The sequence below is a fragment of the Pinus tabuliformis genome, chromosome 4_1, assembly GCF_031772625.1.
Source record: "Pinus tabuliformis cultivar Carrire ecotype Pingquan chromosome 4_1, CPIR1, whole genome shotgun sequence".
Taxonomy (NCBI): domain Eukaryota; kingdom Viridiplantae; phylum Streptophyta; class Pinopsida; order Pinales; family Pinaceae; genus Pinus; species Pinus tabuliformis.
The window spans coordinates 206,406,295-206,424,110 of record NC_142303.1 but is presented as its reverse complement, the minus strand read 5'-3'; the positions used below and the strand labels follow the sequence as shown (position 1 = coordinate 206,424,110).

Here is a 17,816-nt window from a genome sequence, read left to right as displayed (position 1 = left end):
GAGCTGGTTAGGACTCAAGACCAGCTAGGACAAACTGAAGCTGCAAAGGCAGCACTACAAGAAGCACTGAAGCAAAGAGAAGAGGGCCAACCCTCCCAGCCTCCTCCTGTGATAATAAATCTTGAGGAAGTCCCTCCAAAGACTACTCCTCCTCCTCAGCAAACAGAAGCTACAGCACCAACTACAGCGCCATCCACAGCAACAACAACTACAACATCGGAACAGGCTACTAGTTTAGACATGCAAAAGCTGCAAGCTGAGATCCAAGCCATGGAATCTCAAATGAAAGAGCTGGATGAACTTAAGAAAACCTTGGCTAAGGTAAATGAAAAGTTTGACAAGAGCAAACAGAATGAGGCAGCCAAGGAGAGAGAGGTAAGAGCTCTTAAGAGGAGAATTGCTGAACTAGAGAAAGAGCTTGCACTAGAAAAAGTGACAGCTGAAATGAAAGCAGTGCTATGGAGCAACATTGGGCGGTCCATTGCCAACCAGTGGCAATATATTGAGACCATGGATGAGCAAATGGTGCTCATCACTAAAGCAAACAGAGAAGTACAGAGAGCCAGGGCAAGCCTTGGACACATGCCAGAAGCTGCCACTAGGATGATCAATATTCTGAACTATAAGACTAGCTCTCAATTAGCTGTCATGGGAATCACCAACAGGACAGAAACAATTGCTGTAGCCAAAAGAGTTATAACATTGAGGAACTTAGTTGGAACACTGGAGAGGAGGACACAGGATATGCAGACTGAAATCAACAGATTCCTGGAAAAATTCGTGGCACTACAGAACAGAGGCCTCCCCAGCATTTTAAGCAGTGTAGGAAGACTGCTCACCCTAGACAATTACAACAAGAGAATTGATGCCCATGCAGTAGCAGAGATTGCAAAACCGCCCAGCACTTCAGCAGACGCAGGGCCAGCAACCGGGCAGACTATGTATGACAGGGTGGAGAACCTATTTTTCCTCATGAATGAAGTTGAGCATCTGTTTGATACACCACCTAACTTCTTCAAATTCACAGAAGCAGATGAAACTCTAGGGGCAATCTTAGCACACCAACTGCCCACACAGGATGTCTGGAGAAATTTGTCACAGACAATTTTGTCAGGCCAGAATCAGTAGCGCTAATTCTCCAGGCAAATAAGCATACATGCGCAGGCACAATTTTGAAGAAAGATATCTACAAGGAAGAGGCAGAGGCTGAGCCAACTCAGCAGGACCATTGACTCACCACAAGCAGCAGTCACAATCACAGGTGAAAAGTCCAGGATACAGCGTACAAGCCTTAAAGACAGGTCTTCCAGCATTTATTCAGAATATCTCGACTGACTTAGCTGTTCCCAAAGGCTAAAATATCTTCTGACAGAGCATTAAAATGCCTGTACTCTGTAATCAATGCTGTATTAAATTTTGGTCATAATATCTTAAGTAGTTGGTAAGAATGTACAATCTGAGATAACTCAAAACTCAGATATTTTGTAAATCACCGCAAGTATATATTCACCCTTCACAGCAGTTGAAGAGGTTGATGTAATTTTCTTTTGAGAACTCTCTCTTACTGTAATATTTTCAGAGAAGTAATACAAAGGAAGAATGGAATTTCCAAGGCGTGGTGTACTTTGATGTATTGTGGTGAAAGATGAATGTTACAGGATTCCAGGGTGTTGCATAAAACAATAAGTATTCTCAAATCTCTTTGTTATATGTTTTCGAGTCTTTTGTTCTCTTTTGTTGTTTAAATGTTTTACACTTGATAGCAAGGTGAAAGGATAGTTCCAGGACTTAAACCATGATTACCCTGGACTCAAACTGAGCTATTATACATGTTTTCCTCAGATACAGTGACAGAATTGTAATTCTTAATTGCTGCATTTCAAAACTGTGTCTTTTGCTGTGATAGGCATTCTCAGGGATTCAATTTTTGCCCCTGAGACCTCTGTCTTTTCCTCTTAAACCTGTCTGTTGGGAATACATAAACAATAAGTGAAAATTCTTAAATGCTTTCACTGTTTGTGTTACCTGTTTCCAGTCATTTAATCAAAAATCTGTTCTATTAAGCACTCAAATGGCCTTGTAAGTTCCATCTTTCATCTCAAAGTTTCAAACACATATAGCCACAGACTCCATTGCCCAATGGTACTCAACTTCTCTGAAAACTACATCACTGGAATCTAAAAGGAGTTTCATCAACCAAAACATAAACAAAACCTGTGCATAATAGCTAGCCTAAAACCCTATCATAAACAGTTACAAATCATAAAGCGAGAGCCCTCTCTGATCACAGTTTGGCTAGAAACAGTGATCCAAAGATTGGTTAGTGGTTACCCCGGCCGTATTCCCTTGGGAGTCATAGGGAACAACCTGGGTGTTAACACATACGTTGCTGCTTTCAAGTCTTCTTCTTCAATTTGACATTCAGTGGCACTTTGGGGCTGCAAATCTAGAGGTAATGCATTAGGAGCAAGGATTTGACTCTCCTCTAGATGGTCAATATCAAAACACACTGACACTTGATTATTAACTGCATGATAATTCTCCCTAATAAACTGAAAAGATTCGAAACAAAATGGTAAAGTTCCTTTGTTGAAATCAAAATTCTCTGCATTTTCCTCCTCCTCTTCATAGCTGAAATGGGCAAGCTGATCACTGGGTTCAGGCTGCTGAACCTGAACTTTGCTTTCTCCCAAAATAGCATCTGATTCCTCTATAAGGCTGATTTGGCTTTGAGGCGCATAATCTTCATCATATTGATCATATTTGGGAAAACAACTGAAAGAAGAAAAGCTACCATATTCACATAGTATATCAGGAGATTGCTCCTTCACATATGGCTCTATGAATATGTCATCTGATTTGTGGTAGGTTTGTTCGTGAATATCACTACTTTCCTGTTGCAAAACAGATGTGTTCTGGTGCTCTAAACATTCAACTTTCATTGCGATCTGCTGCATCCTTTCCTCTGCTTCTTTTAACAAATAAAGAAGTTTTTCTTCTTGCTCTGCCTTGCGCTGTTTTTCCCTCATCTTCAGATTTGCCTCCACGTCCACAACCATGTCTTGCATCTGTTTCATGGTGGACGGGCTTCTTTCTCTCAAACGATATTCAATTTCTGCATCAAAAGCTCTTGGATAATGCAATAGAGCTAAATCAGGAGGAGGTCTTATATTCAAAGGCATAAAATGATAAACTTGATTGAACCGGTCAGAAAATTGCTGAATAGATTCGTTTGGAAGCCCTTTCAATTGATTATATTCTTCTATGAGCATGAGGAAATTGACTTTGATCATCCATCTATCAAGGAAGAGTTTGAATAACTGCTCAAGATTAGAGATGCTAGCCTCAGGCAATGCTTTAAACCAAGTCCTAACTTCGCCTTGCAAAGAAAGGGCGAACAGCCTAATACTAACATCCTCATCTTCTACTTCAAATATATTAAGATAGTCCTCAAAAGCCTGGATATGCTTTTGAGCAGTAACTCCATTCTCTCCATCAAATCTTGCGAGATACTCAGGATGATCTTTAGGCAAAGGATTGAGCATGGGAGGAAAAATGAGAGGCTTATATCTATCAGGAACTTTACGAGGCACGGGAGTATGAACAGGGATTGAATGATTGAACTCAATTTTTGGTTCCTCCTTGGCTGTATGATGATCTTCAACAGCGTTAGAAGACTGCTGCTCTAATGTGCAAGGAGGCTTTTCAACAACATTTTCCAAAGGAAAATCATAAAAATCTGATCTAAAATCGTCTTTAAAATACAATATACATTGCAAAATTTTATGGAAGAGAAAGAACATGATCTCTTGGATAATAATCCAGGTCAAAAGCCTGATCTGCTCATATAATTCTTTCGGGTTCATTTCTCCAGCGGAGTCTTTATTATGAGGATGATGTGGAGTCGCCAGGTGGATGAATTAACCTTGGTGTGTCTGATCCCTGTCCACAGTCACAGATCAGATCTAAACGTGAAATAATCCTGTAGAAAGGGTTGACTTTCTCCAGAAAACAAGATTTTTGAGATTCTTTATGATTATTTTGATTTTTTGGGATTTTTCAAAACGACTTAAAGACTTATTCGAGAGGCAAACTGATCAAAATTGGGGATTTATAGCAATAAACAAATGATTCAGGTTTCCCCAGCGGAGTCGCCAGTATGTTATCACTCAGGTTGTTCCCTTTGACTCCTAAGGGAATACGGCCGAGGTAACCACAAACCAATCTTTGGACTGTAGGTCCTAGCCTACCTGCAGTCAGAGAGGGTTCTCTCTTTATAATTTAGCTTTGTTTTGGGTTGATTTTAGGCTAGTTATGATGCAAATGGGTTTTGTTTGCGTTTGGTGGGATGGTTGATTTATTCAAGCAGAGTTGGCATGCAAAGTGTAAGAAGTTCAAACCATTGGGCATGGAGTCCATGAATGTGACCTAAAGGGTGTGTTTTCTTTGGCAGAAGAGGGGAATATGGAGCAGGATAGCTACACATGGCACAATGATTAATGCTGGAACAAGATGGAATGGAGGTCAGGGGATGAGAGGCAATTAAGGATCTCTCATCCAGCCAAAGAGGGAAAGTGGATGAAGGCTAAATAGGAGCAGTGAAGAGTTTCCTAGATAGCATTCATATGTGAAGGAAATAGCTTAAACATGATCAATTAAGTATGCATATTCATCAGTAATTCGGAGGAAAACATAGAAAAGTTACAAGAATTGAGCACAAAGGGCATGAAAACCATTCCAGAACTATTCCTTCTTCCTGCAACTTAGATTATGATATATAGATGATACAGATACATATAAACTGATAAACAGAGGGAGGAAAGACTTATTGGACCATGAGCAAGCATGAGAATTCCATATCAAGCTCTTCAGCCATTGAAAGCACAACCAGCTAGTTCAGATGCAAATATTCCAGCAATCTTTGATTACAGAAGTTCTTAAGCTTACAGCACAAGTCTAGAATGAGAAATACAACCAACCAACCCTTTTCACAATACAGAGGGTGGTATAAATAGAGAAAATATCTAAAAAAAATATACAACAACAGATCTGAGACATATCTGAAGAAATAAATGCTTCTAACTAACATCTGTTGAAAATAAATGAAAAAATGTCTATCTAAGAGCTGCGCTGGGGCAGCAGCCTCAAGAATGGATAAATATTGGTCCTTTGCTGCAATGCACTGGCAATTTTTCCATAACTGCGCCTTGGGACTTGCAGCACTACTCCTATGTGTCTTTGTACACTGTTTCTGCAAAATCTGGGCCTTAAATCTCCTATCTGCTCCCTTTAGGCGGTTCTGCTGCTGTTAAGTGGCATTGGAGCGCATTAATTCTGCTTTGGTGAGCCATAATGGCTCAGAACTGCCTCATTGACTATGAGCGATTTCTTTTAATGCCACCTGCTTTGGAAACAAAGATTTCCGCTGATATTTGTGACTGATACACTTTGCCGCTTCCCTGATACTCTTTGACATGCCTCTGGGCCCTCCTTTATTGCTAAAACGCTTTAACTATCTAATCGCCCCCTTTATGGCCGTTGTTTGGCCAAAGAACTGCTACGAGGCCTCTTGTTGCCTTTGGAATGCTATCGGTGCTTGGCCGATCAAAACACTGCTAAAAAGTGATGAATCAATGCAAAAATGGCGGAGATCGGGCGCTGATGGCTTGCCGAGGCAAAAAATGTATTTTGGAACTATTTCAGGCTTGGAGCGATGAACAATGGGCTAAGAAAAAACCATGTTTGCTTTAGAGCTAAGCGGGCGTGGGTGCCGCATAGAAAACCTGGTCAATGGCCCTTTTCCCTTATAAAATGAAACATCACTTTAAACGCAAAATTCATGGAGAACGGGCGCAAAAATGAGCACTGTAGTGAATAAAAGATTTGGGCCATTGGATCCGACGCGGGCCAATCCAACGGCTGGCGCTAAATCGGCAATTGGCGGATCGGTGGATCCAAAACACAAAACCTCTGAAATGCCGCGGACCCGAAATGCTATAGGCTCTTTCTTTTATGGAGATCGGGTCTGGCCCGTCGGCGATTTCATATCAGTGGATTTACAATGAAACGGGTCTGCGGACCCGAAATCCCTTCAAAACTGTATTTTATAGTATTTCGGCTCCAACCAGTCGGAGCTTTATATGGGCTGCGATGCGATTAAACATGGGTCGTTGATCTGGGGGCCCTGAATGGGCGGCTGCGATTAAGTCGGCATTTCGGCAATCAGCGGGGCAAAGGGTTTATACATATGCGATCGCCGAAATGGGTGATCGCCGAAATGAAGAGGGCCGTTGATCTAGGCGGGGCGATGGACGGCTATGATCAACTCAGCATTTCGCGTCGGCGGGGAGCATGGGGCGCGGCTTTATTATTGTTGCGATCGCCGAAAATGGGGGGGTTGCGACTTAATATGGGCTGTCGGATCTGAGGCTTGATCGGACGACAGCGATATGTATAATGGGGCGATGCGATGCGATAAAGCAAAAAATGCGGGTTTTTACGTTATAACTTAAGTTTTTATAAAAAACTTAAGTTAAACGATAAAGAGGGGATATGCGATAGAGCAGAAATATATGGAAAATGTGGGATATATGGCGCGGATGGCTTCCGATAACAAAAAAGAAGGCCTGTAATGCATTGGAGGTGGGTTTATATGATCGAAGGCATGTTTTTCACAATCAGAAGGAGTCCGAAAGCATTATAAGGGGCTTTTATGCCTTAGAAAGGAAAAAACAAGGTTAATGGAGGGGTTTGCTCACCGGAAGAGGGATTTTATGAAGAAATAGGGGCTTTTATGCATTGGAAGGAGTCCAAATGCATCGGAAGGTGGCTAGAGAGGCAAGATGAGGGTTCTTACTAAGTTTCAGGCAAACTTAGTAATTCCCAAGGGAATATTTATGGTTATATTTCAACCAGGGGAGGGGATATGTATATAAGGGAGCTATTTAGCATATTTTAATAGGGGAAGGGGAAATAACATGGGGATTTATATAATAAAGTTAGAAATTAGTATGAATTTGTGGAGAAAGCGCTAAGTATGAGGAATCTTAGGCTTTAAAGGGGAAAAAGGAGTTTAATGGAGAAATCTAGGACTATTGAGCAAATCTCAATATCCTTTGGGGAAATTAGTGAATGATTTGGGAAAAAGGAAGAAGGGGAAGTTAGACATGCCTCGCTTGAGCTGCTCCAAAGGAAAACTGCCTTGCAATTGTGATTTGAGTAGATATAACATTTGAAAACATAAAATGGATCACAATTCATCATTCTGCCACCACAAAACTACCTACCCAGCCTACTTACCTAACATTTTTTTCTTCTTTTTGTTTGGGTGCACTTGAACTAGTAAACCCAGCTTTTCTTCTTTTCTTTTAACTGCTTCCTATCTAACTCTATCCTTATGCCTTCCAGGGCTTAGATTAAGTTGTTGAGCGCCCAAGATTCTCTACATATCTACAAATCTGCCAAGATTAAACAGTTTGGACAGATGTTTATTCTCTATATTCTAAAACATGAAATTTAAACCTAGGGAAGCCAAGATTAAACTGTTTGGCCTTCCCTTTAACTGAGAAATCCTTCAAAAATGGAACTTTTGCAGCATGGAAAAGATGAACATTTTTGGCACTTCCACTTTCAATCATGAAATATGAAACCTATTGCAATAGGAGGCTAACAGACTATACGAGGGTCAAGGCCAAGCCTTGATAGATCATTTTTTGCGTAGTGTGTTGCCCATCTTGATATTTTTTTCTGAGCCTGATTCTTGGTGTGAAGCTTCAACACTACAATGTCGAAGTTGATTAATTTGTTTTTTGATTCCGACAAACTTGAAGGCACAAAATATTTCAAAACATGGCAACGCCTCATCGAAAGCACTCTCATTTATAATGAATTGTGGCATGATATATGTGCTAGTGATATTAAGCCAAATAAACCCACAGATGCAGCTGCACTAACAAAATGGGAAGTTAAGAATGCCAAAGCATTAGCTCTCATTAAATCTTCTGTTAATGATGAAATGTATGTCCATATAGCAAATTCTACAGATGCATGGTATGCTTTACGAATTTTTAAAGACTTTTTGGGTACTGAGCCTAAATCAAAGAAAGTTGATCTACAATTAAAATTGTTGCAGCAAAAATTAACTGAAGGAGGTGATGTTCTTGAATACATCTCCGGACTTAAGAATATTAAGCAGGAAATCATTAATGCTGGTTTTCAAGCAGTGGATAATAGTTTTATGGTCACAATTTTAATTGTTGGACTTCCTTCTTCCTACACACATTTTTTGGAAACTCTACAATTAACTGGAAAGTTAGAGAAGCTAAGGTTTGATGAACTCTGCGAAATGTTGACCCAACATGATAAAACCTTTGGGAAGAAAAAGAAAGTTGGTGAAGATGTCTTTTTCACAGAGGTTAGCACTAGTAAATCATCAACTAATGGTTCTAGAAACAGAGGCAGAGGCAATTTCAATCAGAATCAAGTAGCACATAATGTACAAAGTCGAGGTCGAAGTCAAAGCAGAGGAAACAACTTTAATAGTGGCAACAGTTCAGGCAGGAGCAATTTTCAAGGTAGAGGAAATAGTCAAGGAAGAGGCTATTTTCAAGGAAGAGGAAATAATAATCAAGGTAGAGGACAAGCTCAAAACATAAGTCAAAGCAAAGGCAGAGGACAGTCTCCAGGAAGAGGAAGAGACTTAAGTCAAATTGTGTGTCGAAGATGTAACAAAGTTGGACATTATGTTGAAGATTGTCAAACTTCTATTGATAAAATCCCCAAGTTTCATCAGCACTCAGTACAATTCGCAAATGATCAAGATGATGATGGTTTAGAATATGTCTTTACTTTTTCGTTGGTATTACAACTTTCCACCTATCTTAAAAGTGATTGTGAAGATGCTTGGATCTTGGATTTAGGAGCAACTCAGCACATGACCTATCGACGTGACATTTTTTGGAATTTTCAAGATTGCCAACTTAATTCTATCTTTCTTGGAGATGATACAAAACATACTCCTTATGGAAAAGGTGCAATTAAAGTTTCTCTCCATGGCATTGGAGAGAAAATGATTTCAAATGTATGGTATGTACCAACCTTTAAGAAAAATTTATTATCTTTAGTCATGATTCGACAAGCATGACATTAGGTAATCATGGAAGATGGGCTAGTTAAGATTAATTCAGTCAAACAGAGCTTGCAAACTGTGATGACAGGTTATGAAGATGGAAAATTGTTAAGGATGAAAGGGACAGTTATTCCAAGGCATTCTAATTTTGCAGGGGCAGTGACTACAGGAATTTCACCTATAAGATTATGGCATGTAAGATATGGACATTTAAATTTTGATAGTCGTTCTCAATTGCAAAAAAAAGGTATGGTTAAGGGACTTCCAACTTTCGAAAAGGAAAATGAAAAATGTGAAGCTTGCATTTATGGAAAAAAAAGTTGAGAAAGTTTTCCAACAAGTTCATGGAACGCAAACAGGCTGCTGCAACTAGTTCACAGTGATGTTTGTGGACCACTACAAACTTCATTCGATGGTTGCAAATATTTATTATTATTCATTGATGATTTTAGTAGAATGACTTGGGTTTATTTCTTGAAGCAAAAGTTAGAAGCATTTGAAAAGTTTAAAATTTTTCGCCAACTTGTTGAAAATGAAGTCAAAGAAAAGATAGGCACTCTCAGGACAGATAATGGGGGAGAATTCACTTCAAATGAATTCAAAACTTATTGCAACGATAATGGCATAAGAAGACATATTACAAATGTTTACACTAAAACAAATGGAGTAGTAGAAAGAATGAATCACACCTTGTTAGGAATGGCGAGATCTATGTTAACTTTCAAAAAGTTAAGTTCAACATATTGGGTAGAAGCAATTCATACAACTGTCTAATTAAGAAATAGATCTCCAACTACTTCTTTAGATGGAATCACATCTTATGAATCTTGGTTTGGTTTCAAACCTTGAGTTAAACATCTTAGAGTTTTTGGATCAGTATGTTATGCCTTAGTTCTAAAAGAAAAAATAACTAAGCTTGACTCAAGAATTTTGAAATGCACAATGATTGGGTATTCTGATGAGAAGAAAGGGTACCGTATTTCGACCAATGGAAAATTTATTGTAAGTAGGGATGTAATTTTTGATGAAACAAAGAGTAAGAGTGCTGAAGAAATCGAAAGTCTTCTTCAAAAGTTAGAAATTAAAGGCAGTCAAAGAAAAGGAAATATTCAAAGTCAACCAAATTCACCAAATTGGTATGAACTTGATTTTCCTTCATCTGAAGATGATTCATCCAGTCTATCTACTTCAACAACACCATTTGGATCTTGTAGTAGTTCATCCGCATCTCCAAGAAGTAGCAGTTCTTCTGACAGTGATTCTCCACCTCCAAAATCTTCAACTGATTGACGAACATCAGTTTACATTAATCCCCTTTACAATGATGGTGACTTTTCAGCATCTCAAACAAGTAAGCATCAACTACTTCAACTTTTGAAAGATATAAGGCCTAATGAGTAGAATAAAACAGGAACAAGGAAGTCACACGGAAGTGAAGGAAATTTTGCATTGATAGAAAATTATTTTACTGAACCTTCCACATATAATTAAGCAGTAAAACATAAAGAATGGCAACAAGCTATGATTGAAGAATATCAAGCAGTAATTGATAAAACACTTGGAAACTTGTTGATTGTCCTCAAAATGTTAAACCCATAGGATACAAATGGGTTTACAGAATTAAGTACAACCAAAAGGGAGAACTTGAAAAGTATAAAGCATGACTTTTCACTAAAGGTTTTGCATAGTAGGAAGTCATTGATTATGAAGAAACTTTTGCTCCTACAGCTAAATGGACCAACATCTGATTAACACTTGCATTGGCCGCTCCGAAAGGGTGGAAAGTTCATCAAATGGATGTAAAAAGTGCTTTTTTCAACGAGGATTTACAGGAAGAAGTGTACATGACACAACCATTAGGTTTTAAAATTAACGAGCAGGAACATAAAGTCTACAAATTGATCAAGGCTTTATATGGGTTAAAACAAGCTCCCCGAGCTTGGTATGCAAAAACGGATAAATACCTTAGGAAAGTTGGTTTTCAACGAAGTGAATCTGATGATACTTTGTTTGTGCGACAATAGGGTAAATATATGGTGATTCTTGTTATGTATGTAGATGTTTTGATCATTACTGGAAACAATGATGATCATATTGCACAGGTGAAAACGAAGTTACATGTAGGTTTTAAGATGACAGATTTGGGATTACTTCACTACTATCTTGGAGTTGAAGTCTTCCAAGATCCACATCATATTTTCATTTCTCAGAGTAAGTATGTAGCAAAGGTTCTTCAGCGATTTGGAATGCAGGATTGCAAGCCCGTTCTTACCCCCACGGAGAAAAACTTGAAACTTTCAAAATTTGAAAGGGGGGAAACAATAGACAACACTACTTATAGACAGTTGATTGGCAGCTTGATTTATTTGACAAATACTCACTCTGATCTATCTTATGCAATCAATACTCTTTCACATTTTATGCAGGAACCAAGAGATAGCCACTGGAATGCCGCCAAAAGAGTTCTTCGATATATCCAAGGAACAAAAGATTTTGGTCTTATTTACAAAAAGATTAAAAACTTTGTACTTGGTGGATTTTCAGATGTCAACTTTGTTGGAAGTATTGATGATCGAGCGTAAACATCAGGTTATTTAATGAACACGGGGTCAGCAACAATGTCTTGTAGCTGTAAGAAACAAGCTATAGTGGCCATTTCTTCAGTAGAAACAAATTACATTTCAGCATGGGAAGCAGCATGTGAAATTGTTTGGTTGCGCAAAATTTTGCAGGACTTGGGCATTTCTCAGGCAAAAACTACGTCATTATTCATTGACAGCCAGTCAGCCATCAAGCTTGCCAAGAACCCAGTTTCTCATTCAAAGACAAAGCATGTGGACACCAAGTATCATCATATCAGATCTCTCATTGCCACAGATGTCCTCAAGCTAATTTATTGTCCTTCAAAAGATCAAATCTCCGACATTTTCACAAAACCTCTTGGCAGAATAAAATTTACTAAGTTCAGGGATGAACTTGGTATCTGTTGTAATGTATCTTTGGATCATAGTGGGGAATGTTAGATGATCCAAAATATTTATTATCATAGGTTATAAAGTTAGAATAAAATAATTATTAATTTAAGATATTAAATTAATAATTATTAATATAGAATATTTAATTATTTAATGGAGACATTTAGAATTAGTATATTGTTGTAAAAGATATGACTCTACAAATGTGTCGTATCTTAGGCTCTAATTTAGGAGAATTGTTAGTAAGTTGTTTGAATAGTTTTTTTTTGTAAGTGGACACTTATTATTTTATAAGTGATCCATAATTAGAGGTAGTTAGGACATTGAGCTTATAAATAGCTCATTGCAAGAGTGTTTTGTAGTTCGGGTGTAAACTCTTACAAAATTCCAGATGTAATTATTTTTTCTTATTAATAGAATTATGTGTTTGAGGACACTTTTGCCATTACTTTTTCAAGGACCAGGTTTAGTACCTAAGGCATATAATTTCCTCCACCGGTATAGCAGTAGATCTAGAGAAAATCGAGACTATCATGAATTGGTCTGTTCCAATGAATGTGGCATGCATACACTCTTTCATGGGTCTTGCTGGATATTATAGACAATTTATAAAAGGATTCTCCAAGGTAGCATATCCAATCACCTCCTTGTAGAAAAAAGGAATGAATTTTAAATGGACAAAGGACTACCAAGAGAGTTTTGAAAAGCTGAAACAAATGCTTACCACTGCACCTGTGTTAAAAATTGCAGACCCAGAAGAGGATTTTATAGTTTGTACTGATGCTTGTAAAGAATGTGTGGGCGGAGTTCTAATGCAAAAAGATAAAGTGGTTTCTTATGAATCTCGTAAGTTAAAAGAGCATGAACAAAAGTACTTTTCTTATGAATTAGAGTTAACTTCTATGAATGCCTTAAAGGTATGGCGTCACTACTTACTGGGAAAGAGATTCTTACTCAGAACCAATCATAGTAGCTTGACAAATTTCTTTAGTCAACCCACCTTGAATGCACGCCAAGCTAGATGGACTGTGTTCTTAAGTGAATTTGACTTTGAAATCAAACACCTGAAGGGAAAGGAGAACCAGGTAGCAGATGCATTGAGTAGAAAATTGCATCACGTTTATGAAATTTTGTTTAGTCAGGTGGAAATTAACTTTGTTGATCAAATCAAGGAAGAAATTCAGAAGGATCTAGAATATGGATATCTCTAGCAGCAAGCTAGAGATGCAGAGCATACCGGAAAATCTGGTGAGTACAGTGTTAACGCTGAGAACCTGTTGATGTTTAGAGGTAGGATATATGTTCCTAACCAGTTAACAGTGAAACAACTTATATTGGATGAATTCCATAGGAGTCCATATGCGGCTCACCCTGGCTATCAAAAATTATTTTTTGCAATTAAGAAAGGTTATTACTGGCCTAGCATGAGGAAGGACATTGCAGAGTACTTGGCCAAATGTTTGGAGTGTCAGCAAGTTAAAGTTGAGAATTTAAAATTGAGCATCAACATCTTACTGGGTTGTTGAATCCGTTACCTGTACCAGAGTGGAAGTGGGACACCATAACTTTGGACTTCATAACCAGTTTACCTCAATCAAAACAAAAGAATGATTCAATAATGGTGGTGGTCGACAAATTAAGCAAGGTAGATCATTTTGTTCCTGTCAAATCCACCTACCAAACCACTCAGATAGTCGATATATTCATGAGAGAAATATTTAGGTTGCATGGCATACCTCGAGTCATAATCTCTGACCGTGATGTTAAGTTCACTTCTGCTTTTTGGAAAGCATTGTTCTCCGGTTTGGGCACTCAAATTCACTTCAGTACTGCCTATCATCCTTAGACTGATGGGCAGACTGAACGGGTCAATCAAGTGGTAGAAGATATGTTGCGCATGTACATCATGCAACAACCTAGGAAATGGGAGGAATATCTTCACCTAGTAGAATTTTCCTACAATAATGGGTATCACGAATCATTAAAGATGAGTCCCTTTGAGGTACTCTATGGGAGAAGGTGTACTGTTCCTACAAATTGGAATAACCCTAAGAACAAACTAATACTAGGACCAGATATGTTAGAAGAAATGGAAAGAATCGTGAAGAAGGTTCGGTAAAGCCTGAAGGCTACACAAGATAGGCAAAAGGTTTATGCTGATAAGAAAAGGACCTACCAGGAATTTCAGGTAGGGGACCATGTCTATGTGAGAATCAAACCCAAGAGGAGTACTCTCAGATGGGGAAAGTGCGCCAAATTGGCCCCTCGGTTCTGTGGTCCCTTCCAAATCTTAGATAGGGTAGGACTGCTACGTATCAACTTGCGTTACCCAGTCATATTCAGGTGCATAATGTATTTCATGTTTCACTTTTAAAGAAATATATATATGATCCTCGACACATCATAGATTGGCAAGATATTCAGGTAAAAGAACATTAAGATATGTGTATATGTAACTAATTATTTTATACTCGATATATATATATTCAGATGTGCCAAATGTGTGACAATTGGATGATGACAGGTCAAACCGGAAGGAGAATTCCTAGTAGGGCCCCTACGCATACTCGATCAGAGAGAAGTAACATTGCAGAGGCAAGCTATCATCTAGGTTAAAGTGCAATGGAAGCACTTTAGCCTGGAGGAAGCCACTTGGGAGGATAAAGACTTTATGTAGGAGGCATACCCCATACTATTCCAGGAGAGACTGGAGGACTAAAACACCGTGGACAGTGTTCCACTTGAGGGGGGACGAGATGTAACACCCCTAGATATGCGAGTAAAAACTGAAGTTACTATTGGTAATATTTACTTTCATTTTCTTTTATAATTTTGAAAAGAATAAAACTAGTAGTTATAATAATTAGTAATGAGGTTCTGTTATGTAATTCGGGAAATGATTAGAGTTAGAACAAAATGATGATTTCATGATAAGCTAAAGTAGTTTGGAAATAGTTGGAGGTAGTTACTATTCAGTTTACTTCTTCCAAAAGTCCTGGAGATAAATAGGATCTCGAGGAACTAAGTAAGGGTTTGAAACTAGCAATGGAACCACCTGAGAAAGAAGGATAGATTAGCACTGCAAAATTATTTCCAGAGCTCGTTGAGGGCCAGTGGAAATCTCTCCAATCAGATTGTTTTATGAGATTCTAGACTGGACTAGTGCCTTGAGGTCTAGAAGAGTAACTGAGACTGGTTACATCCAACTCTGCCAAATAATTGCTCGGGGGGGGAACCTAGACGTAATATCCTGTTCCATTGGTAGGGTGGAATGGTCTCATTTTGGGCACACGATGCAATCTATTTCCAGAATTGCAGATAAGTAGAATTTATGTTATCTTGGAATTTTATTTCTAGCAATCCTATTGAATTAAAAATCATGTTGTTCATTTTTTTTAAATGTAAAACCCTCAAAAATGAATAGTGGGTGTTTAATCGATAAATTGTATGGAAAAAATATTTTTTGTTTCCTAAGTAATTTGTACCACCTGATGTAATGATTATCTTATATTATTAGTTGATAAATGGATGTGGTAATTACTACCAGGGTATTGGTGTATGTGTGTGTATGCACCTGTGTAAACACTTTCTATTTCTGCCTTAGCGTTGGAACACTAAAGCATCATATATCTATTTAATAACTAGTGACTATCAGTTCATGCGACTAACAGAAACCATGTTAGGTAACCATGGAACTACTGTTAAATGGAAACACTTGTTTAGCTGTAAAAACCTAACAAGTGCATGTTGGTATTAGTAGGGTTAATAAAAGGGTTCTTACCCAAATATACCCCTTTGGTCGAGACCCTGTGGGACAGTTGAAAGAGCGGTTCTGGGTTGTGTTTGAATACAACTCAAGGGTTAATTTATGAAATTAACCATGATGTTTTGATATTTAAAAAAAAATGTCATTATGGTAAATAGGCATGACGGGCTATCAATATAATAACTGACCAAATTAAATTGATAATTATTCAGTTTAATGGGTTCATAAAAGAGACTTGGAACTATAGGTGAATGCCTACATTTAGTGTCGTTCCAGCGCCGAGCTATGGCAAGAGCTAACCAACCTGCTATCAGGCATTTAATGCACCCAATAGCAGTCTCACCATACATACATGGCATATGTAACGTGACAGTCCTCTAGCCGGGAAAGGCCTCGAGTCTCCACCGGGAAATACCGACAAGACATGCCTGCCCCTTGATATTGTTTGCACGCAATGACAGTACTACAGTACGTCTAATTTATTATTGCATACTCCCATTGAATGTTGTAGGATTTCAAATTCGGTATTGCGCCTAATTTTTGAAATGAAATCCTCTTCCATTCAACCTTCAAGATACGATTCGAAAAAACTTTCTCGTCGTTACATTCTGAATGTTCGCGGAGAGAAACCTTGTGCCTGATCGAAGCTAGCATCAAGGACGCTGATGGACAGGTGGTGGCCTGCTCAATGCACGATGTGTTACACGATCTAGCACTGCAAATTGCGGAGAAGGAAGAAAACTGATGTTTTAGAGTGGGCAAAGCTTTGTTGGAATTCCCTTTGAAAGTTTGCATAGGCAAGGGCAGGATTTCTCTGATGGAGAATAAATTTAAGTCAATCCCTGATGAATTCAAACGTCAGGATATCCGGGCGATGCTGCTATATGAGAGAAACCTCTGGAAGATATTATGCCCAGTGTGATGAGGATTCTTACATCTATTAGAGTGTTGGATTTGCAAGGACCATCCATCAAAACATTTCCTGATAGCTTTGGAGCATTGAAGCATCTGGTTTTCTTCTGTCTAGCACGAGCGCCGATAGCGAAGCTGCCCATTTCAACAACAAAATTGAAGAAACTCCAGATACTGGATTTGTCCCACTGTGGCCAGCTGAGTGAGTTGCCTTACAGGTTACATAAAATGAAAAGTTTGGTATATTTGGATCTAAGTTTCTGTCAAGGGGTAAAATACATTCCTTGTGGGATCTCAACGCTCACATCATTGCAGTATCTGAAAATAGAAAAGTGTTGGAAATCTTGGCAGCAAACATCATAGCTGAGAACAAATTTATGTGATCTGAGGATAAGTCGGGCAGAGTACAAACGCGCTGTTATCTTTAGTGATCTGCACAGTTTGAAGCACCTCAAATGGCTGGCACTGGAGGATTGGGCGCTACCATTTACAGAGGGCACATTAGGTAATATGGTAGAGATGAGAACCCTTATCCTACGGATGCTGCAGATGAAGGTGCTACCAGAGGACATGAAAAGTATGGTAGAGCTGAACTCTAGTTGTGCAATCCAACATTTTAGTTAAGATCCCATCATGGATATGTGATTTCGAGTAGTTAAGTTGTCTAATACTAAAGTCCTGTAGGGACCTTGAAGAGATTCCTGTAGGGTTGGAGAAGCTGAAATGGTTGAGGAGACTGGATATAATTGGATTGTGGTCCTTAAAAGAGTTACCCGATGCCTATGGCAAGGAGGGTGCATTTCCAAGGCTGGAAAGGATCGGAAGGAGACACATTTGCAGCTTTCTTGCTCGTTCTAATGATAATGGTGGGCACAGCAGAAGTTGCAGAGGTGAAGGCAGCAACACCGAGTCTGACACCGACAATGGAGGTTGTCACTGCTTCATTGCCCTTCCTCCCCTCTCATTTAAGCCCTCATTTCTGTGGAAAATTCAAATTACTCCATGCAAAAGGAGGGGATTATTGGGCAACTTATAG

General features: G+C 38.7%; 1 pseudogene; it reads left to right on the top strand.

Moving 5' to 3' along the window:
• Positions 1-16,685: 16,685 nt before the first annotated feature.
• LOC149174936 (uncharacterized) lies at positions 16,686-17,816 on the top strand (annotated as a pseudogene).